The sequence below is a fragment of the Eleutherodactylus coqui genome, chromosome 1, assembly GCF_035609145.1.
Source record: "Eleutherodactylus coqui strain aEleCoq1 chromosome 1, aEleCoq1.hap1, whole genome shotgun sequence".
Classification (NCBI taxonomy): Eukaryota; Metazoa; Chordata; class Amphibia; order Anura; family Eleutherodactylidae; genus Eleutherodactylus; species Eleutherodactylus coqui.
In genome coordinates, this window is record NC_089837.1 from 91,132,720 (window position 1) to 91,140,851 (window position 8,132).

Genomic DNA, 8,132 nt, shown 5'->3' on the forward strand with positions numbered 1-8,132 from the left:
CCAAAGTCATTTGCTTTTGAGTAATCATTTTCGTAAAACCAGTAGGATGATTGTTAGTGGTAGTTAGAAATAAAGCAGATTACATAAAGATATACAATGCAGATAATAGAGTTAAATATCCGGCAAATCTACTATCAGGGAAAGTTGTCACTTGGTTTCCTATTTGTGGAGGAAAGTTCCAACTAATTAAGATGAATGTAATACATGGATTCCTCAAGTCTTCCACAATGTAAGCTGTTCTTACAAAGTGTCTCTCCATTATGGCTCATATACCCATGTCACAGTACTAAGGGACCTCACATTAGTGTTCCATGAGTTATAGAAAAAAAGGGGGTTTGTTTGATGAAGGATCGATAGAAGACCCGAAAGCTTGCTGTAACATCATGTATTTTGTTAGCCATAAAAGGTATCATATCTACAAGATTACTTGGTTTCTGTCACTGAGAACAATTACACTATATGGTATAGAGACACGGCTGTGCATTTGTGTAGTCTGCATGGCCACTCAAAGTGAATGGTTGCAGTCATACTCCATAAATAGCATATCAGTGCATTGTGTGACAAAGCAATAGAAGACACCACTGTCCCTAAACAAGCCTATGTTGTGTATGACCCCGTCTAAAAGACTATCCCTGAGAACAGAAGGGCACTATCACTCGAAGAAGAGGCTAAAACAGCAAATACAGGACAGATAGAAAGATTAAACAATCCACAGATAAAGAAACATAGAATGGACTAGAACTAGGTACCTAGAACAAGGAATACTGTATGAAACACATGTTGTCACAGCTATCAACCACACCACACCGCAGAAGCCAATATTATTTAGAGACAGATCAAGTCAGACACCCTTCTCTGTAATGAGGCTAAGCTGAGTAATGTGGTCAGCTAATCCCCTCCCCCAAAGGGTCATAGTAACTACCTCAACAACAACTTAAATTTCTCCTGCTGATCACAACACCGTGTCACATTGTCATTTTGATTAATAGATTTTGTGGGTAACTTTGAGAGTCAATGCAATATAAGTGTCAATATTCTTTTATAGTACCAAATTCTTGATATTAATTTGAGACATATGGTATGATCAGATGCCTTGTGAATGGAAGAATCATACATACTGTACTTTTAAGGGGAAAAATATCTTGCTGATAGCATAATTAGCATTTGAGTGACAGTTCCTTTATCCTTCAGTATGTATGTCCCTTTCAGATACATTTAACTATGTTTCATGATAGAATTGATCTTGGTTATTTAATTAAATATTTAATTTACTTAGCATTTCTCTTCTTTCTGAAGAGGCAATTTCCTAAATGAATATACATGCCAAAATTGTAATTAAAACCTTATTTTAACAAGGCATTGAAGTTGTTTTTTGCATCCAAATACATACTGTACCACTACTTAATTTCCCTCTCCACCCGCAGATATCTACATAATGCAGAGCAATATAATTATATATACTGTTATGTCTTGCGGCTTGTGCCTCCTTTATTCTTTACAACTACTCATCATCTTCTCACCTTCCCAGTGCCCTAAGACTGCAATTCTATAAAGATGTCAAACAGGAATAACAGATTAACCCAAGAGGGACAAAGGTGGCACAGAACATAATGACAGCACCAACGGAATAGGGTGTGTGTGTATAGCCATGGTAGCAGAACACCTTCAAGGGGGTGATAAATTATCCCAGCCTGGACATACTTTTATGGTTCCTGTCTGTGTATTCTTCCACCTTTTTCCGATGATGTATAGTCATGCTTCCAAGGAAATATAAGAAACTGTACATATGATACATAGGACCAAATCATACCCTATGTATCAAAGCAAGATACATTAATGAAGATTATTTATCACCTCGAATGCATTGGACATGAAACATTCCCAGATTTATACAACATATGGTGATCTCTTTTATGATATGACTAAAAGAAAATATGTGCTCTCCTTTCATGGAGAGAATGGGTTACACTTGTTATATGTGCCCATCGATGTTCGGAGAAGATAGGAGACGACAGAAAATTAATGAGGGCGGGAGTAAAACGTAAGAGTCATAAAGAGCGAGAAAATTAATGAGTGCATAAAACAGAGAATTAATTGCACAACAAGTCAATGTGAGAGAAGGAGCTCTAGAAGGGACTGACAAAGGAAATAGAGAAATAAAAGAGATTAACCGCTAATTCCCTTCGCAGTTCCCTAATCCCTTACAAAGTGCCAATTTTTCTTTTTTTTTTTTTCTTTCTTCTGCTGTAAGTTTTAGAAACAGAACTGATGGCTGAAAACAATCATAGATGCAGTGCTAAAATAAAAGACATTGCAAAGACAAGTGATATCTAGGGAGCATCTTCACTTTGGTGACTTTGTGAGTCTAAATTTCATACTATGCTTTTGGATTTTATGCTTTGGCCCCTGCACAGTAAATCTTTTTTCTATAAAATGCTAAGAGGAATAATGGATGAAAGTGACAAATGTTCTCCTCATATCCATGACTGTAAGTTCTGTTATTTAATTTCTACCAGATCCGGCATCTGCCTAGACATAATTTTACAAAAAAAGAAGTTGAGGGTCTTTAGTAGTGATGAACAAACTTTTGAAAAGTTGAGTTCTGATGATTTGGAGAACTTTTGCAAAAAGTTCTGTTTGGTCTGAATTAGTTAGAATCAATCTGTAAGTTCACCCATCAAACTAGTGTATACCATGTCTAAGAGCCACCAAAGCCCTGTATAAGACTATGAGAGTGCAGTACAGGGCTTTTATGGGTCTTAGTGCTATACAGCAGTGTTCAAAATTACTGTTGAGTGAACTGAACCAGTAGAACCTTGTTTCGGGTAGAACTTTGCTGAAAGCTTGGTTCAGGTTCATGCCAAACTGAACATTTAGCAATGTTCAACCCCAAACAGGGTTCTTCTGGCTTGGTTCACTCAACACTAGTCTTTAGTAAGCCAACAACAACTAAATAAAGTTCTTGATTAGCAAACTTAGACATAAAAGGAATACCACACCAAAAACATTGATGGTATATTGTAAACATATATAACCAATGCATCAATGCCTTGTTAGAGTGGCTTTACATGGGACAACTATCATCTGAATAGTCACCTGACAGAGTGAATGCATGCGATAGTTGTTCTGCGTAAGCACAACCACCTACAGGGTGACAAGCAAGAATTTGTACACTAGTTGCTAATTGGTTTGTTTCAGATCACCTAAAAATTGTCACTGGTTGATTAATTATCGTCTGGTAACAGGTAGTCATTGTCTTTTAATGACTAGCCAATAACTTTGCAGGAAGGTGTGTTCTTCAACAACTGTGAAATTGAACAAGTGAACAATAGTCATTTACACGCTAATAGCTTGCTGTAGCAAGCATTTTGAGCGATTGTTCAAACGAAAGTGATCCAGTGTCTAACCCCCCTTAGTGGGGATCCAACTTCTATGCCCCTATTTAGTTCTTGCATGCTCCATTGTAGTTTTTTTCAGAAATTACATAGTGAGTCCATATAGTCAAGTACCACCTCTAAAAAATGGAAATAGATCCAACAGGACCGTAATTTCATTTCAGCACTGCCACTCATGTCACTTCAACAGAATTTGAAACATTTTAAAGCATAAGAGATATGTGTTTTGGCCGAGGGACAGATTATCATGGATTTTAACGGATTCATTTTAGTACAATAGACAAAGTTATTATCGTTAAATTGTTCAGGATTGTTGGCAGGCTTTACCCTAAATGCATCTTGAAACAGCATTTTTATACTTCACCCCATTGACCCACAACCAATTTTAAAGGCTATTGTTTCATGCTTCTATAGTCCTGCTGATTGTTTTGTTTTATAGACTAAAGCAAGATCCCACACACTCCATTCAGTAGATGTTGCATTGGTAGAGTGGCAGTTTTCAAAATAGTCATGCATGTCATCATACTTACAGTATCCTACATGCACTGCTTGACATGATTGTTGAAGGGAGACTGTCAACTCAAAAATGCTGTGTAAATTGAGGTCATCATGCCGTCATCACGATGACTTCAATTTAGACAGCAAAATGCTGTCATCCTGTTATAGAGCAGGAGGAGCTGAACAGATTGATATATAGTTTAATGGAGAAAGATTCAGTATAACTTGTGTTTTATTCATTTATATCTCTGCTCATTCTGAGCTGAACAGTCCAATGGGCGGGGCTATCAGTGACTGTACTTATGGGAGCAGCTGTCAGTCACTGATAGCCCCGCCTCCTGGACTGTTCAGCTTAAAATGTGCAGAGGTTTAAATGAATGAAATAGACATTATACTGAATGTTTCCCCATAAAACTATGTTTCAACCTGTTCAGCTCCTCCTGCTCTATAACAGGATGCCTGGACAGTATACTCAAGCTGAACGATACCCTTTAAATCTGTAAGGGAAGCTGGCAGCAAGTGTTCAAATTCACTGCAGTGCTGCCACATGGCAAGTGAGACATTACTTGGTGCTCATTGAAATTAATGAATTGCTCATGTAATGCATTGATATGCTTGGACAACTCATGTTTAAGGGGCTCTTTTAACCCCTTAAGGACATGGCCCTTTTTTTTCCATTTTCGTTTTTTTCCTTTCCCCTTTTAAAAAATTATAACTCTTTTATTTATTCAGCGCCGCTGCTGTCTGAACTTGTTTTTTGCGGGACGAGATATATTTTTTAATGATACTATTTAATGTGCCATATAATGTACTGAAAGATTTAAAAAAATTCCAAGTCTAGTGAAATGGAAAAACCTAAATTTTGCCATTTTTGAGTGCATCTTGTTTCTACGGCACACAAACTGCAACAAAAACGACATAATAACTTTATTTTATGGGTCAGTGCAATCACTACGATGTGCGGGGTAAATTATGCATTACTTTGATAGATCAGACTTTTATGGATGCAGCAATACCAAATATGTATTTTTGTTTTCTTATTTAGATTATTTTATTATAAATATGGCAAAAGTTTTTTTTTTTACTTTTAATACTTTTTTTTTTTTTTAATGATTAGTAAAACTTTTAAAGCTTTTTTTTAATTTTTATTTTAGTCACCAGAGGGAACAAAAACATGCGATGTAGTATGATGTAATGCCATACTGCGATCTGACAAGCATTCTATCAAGCATAGACATTCATTGATAGGCATTCTGCTATGACAGCCCTCTGGCCATTCAGAAAGCCCCCGGCTGCCATGACACCCACACGACAACCCGCGATCTCATTGTGGGGGGGCGGGGGGACGTACGGGACCCCTGAACATCGGTTGGGAGACTTAAATGCTGCTGTCAGTGACATTTAAAGGGTTAACAGCTCTAATGAGCCACACGGCTTATTGGAGCTGTTGCGGGTGGCTACCAGTTGTAAGAATCAGGTGGCAGTCACAATATATGGAGCAAGATCGCAATACACAGCAAGAAGAGCCATCTGGAGAACAGAGAGCATGCAGTACTGTGTGGCAGAGAAACCAAGGTCAAAGAAGACAGCAGGGAGCTCATAGTCAATGAGTTGCAAGTGAAGCTGGCTTCAGTAAAACGCTATGTGGATACACCATAGAATCACAAAAATTTAAACAAGAGGCCTGTACTGTAGGACACACATGTCTCTGCAACATGCACGCATCACACACACACATGGCTTAGCAATGCGTGCGCTTCACAAACACAGCTCTGCAACACGTGTGTGTCACACATACAGCCCTACAACACGTACAAGTCACACTCACAGCTCTGCAACACCTGTGTGTCACACACACCGCTCTGTTACGCGTGCACGTCACGCGCACAGCTCTACTACACGCAAGTGCATCACACACGGCTCTGCTACGTGCACACATCACATATACAGCTCTGCTAAGAGCTTGTGTCTCACACAAACACAGGTCTGCTACGTGCACACATCACACACACACATACAGCTCTGCTACGTACATTCGTCATCCCATATAACAGGGATCTAAACCCTGCACAGCAGTCCTGCATACACTGATCAGCACCTGGTCATGTGACGCCAGACTCCTCTCACACAGGTGACTGATCACATGACGGTGACATCATCACAGGTCCTGTAAGCACACAGCTGCTGTCAGGCTCTGCATGTTTTATGCTTTAGGACCTGTGATGACATCACCATCATGTGATCAGGGACAGAGCATGTAACACACTCACTCAGGGACTCACAGACAAGTGGTCGTTAGTACTTTGATTATCTACTTTTATTCCTACATAAATAAATATTGTATTGTTTTGTAACTCCTTCTGCTGTATCGTACACTGAATCTCCATTGCAATACCACTTTCCATGCAACAAGTGCAAAAAACACCTTGGCAATTGTCCTAGCCTAAAAATGAGGGTTCCAAACGTTACCCAATAGAGTGTCTGAAAATGGACTTTCTAAAGCAGACTTTTTAAGAAAAGCATACATACAGAGACGGGGGCACTATACAACAATAGACATCTTAAAATGTGTTGCTATGCTGCAAACATTTCCCATAAATGTACATATCCAAAATATAATTTTGCACAAACTGAGACCAATAGTAAAGAAAATGTCAGCATGGACAGAGAAAGTAATTGTTCATGTGTGAATCACACCATCAATGCACTGTATATTATCCAGCTATGAAGACAGACACTTAAATATTCAACCCTGTTTGGTAGACAAAGTCTTAAAGTTTGAAGCTTATAAAATTAACAACAGAATGCTCCTAATCCATCCCGACAGCCAGTCATTTTTGCTCACTTGGTTAAAAAAGAATTTGCTGTTGCATATTTATGATAAGAGGTTGTCATGTGTCAAACCCGAAAACACTGTAATGAGCAGATGGAGAAATACACAACAATATATAGACAATTTTTATCTTTATTTTCTAAGCATAAAATAAACAAAGAGCTCACACTGACATAGACAGCAAATAAATAAATCATTGGGCAAAGAAAACCCTTAACTTTGAAGAAAATTCCAAAATTAGAGGTTGCTGAAGTTGCAAAGTATAAACTGATACCGTATTTAAAGAGTTTATCCCACGAAAATAATTTCTTGCCTATCCAAAGAATAGGTGATAAATATATGATTACTGGGGCTGGAACACCCACCAATCTGTAAAACAAGGGGTTTCCCATTGTGGAGTAGTTATAATGCAGCAATGGTTACACATGTGCACATCCTCTGCATTCAAAGTCTATGAGACTAGCAAATATAACCAAGCTCAGCGCCTAGCTGTGTCTATTATGATTGCCTGCAGTGGTCATGTGGGTATAGCGGTATGTCTCCACTGCAGGGGATCAAGCTGGTAAATATGAAGTAGCTTATTTTGTTATTTTAGTTCATTTATTTCACTTACAAGAAGGTTTGAATATCTAAAACAACCCCATTAGGAATATTAGCGGTCACCTCGGAGATCCAAGATGTGTATACATGCAGTTAGCCTGTGGCGTTATACTTTCACATGGTCACATAAGTCATTGATGATATCTAATTTTCTTAGAATTTGCAATTCAGGATTAATTATACAGAAAAGGAAAATGAAAAGGCAGCACTCCTCGGTATTCAGAATTAAAAGCAGCACTTTATTTCATATCAAAACATTGCAAGTGCAAAAACAGGACACGGTGCACAAAAATTAGGATAAATGATCGCATAAATAAACCTAGTGTTTAATCCTAATAAGACAATTGTATTAGTTTTAATATTAGATCATTCATCTATTAACTTCATACATATAATTATGTGTTGATTTAAAGGGGTTTTCCTAGCAAAAACTAGTGATGACCAATCCTTAAGATAGGTCATCAATAGTTAATTACTGGAGACCTGCCACGCGGGATCCCCGGCAATGAGCTGGTCGCCCAGCTCACTGTTAGGCCACCTGCACATGGCAAAGCCCTATTCCTAATGCAGATTCCCACAGCAGATCTGGCTCTGACCGCGGCTGACGACCCTGAGTACCTGTGTTTTCTGCTCTTTTTTTGTACTGTGGATGGTTGCAATGAGCTACCGTCAGATGTGAGCAGTACGGAATTTTTTTTCAAATGTTTATTTTTCCTGTGCCATCGCTAGGCGATGACGTGGGTAACTGCAACCTATGTTAATTCCAGATGGACCACGGGTCGGACAGCTTCCATTGACTTCAATGA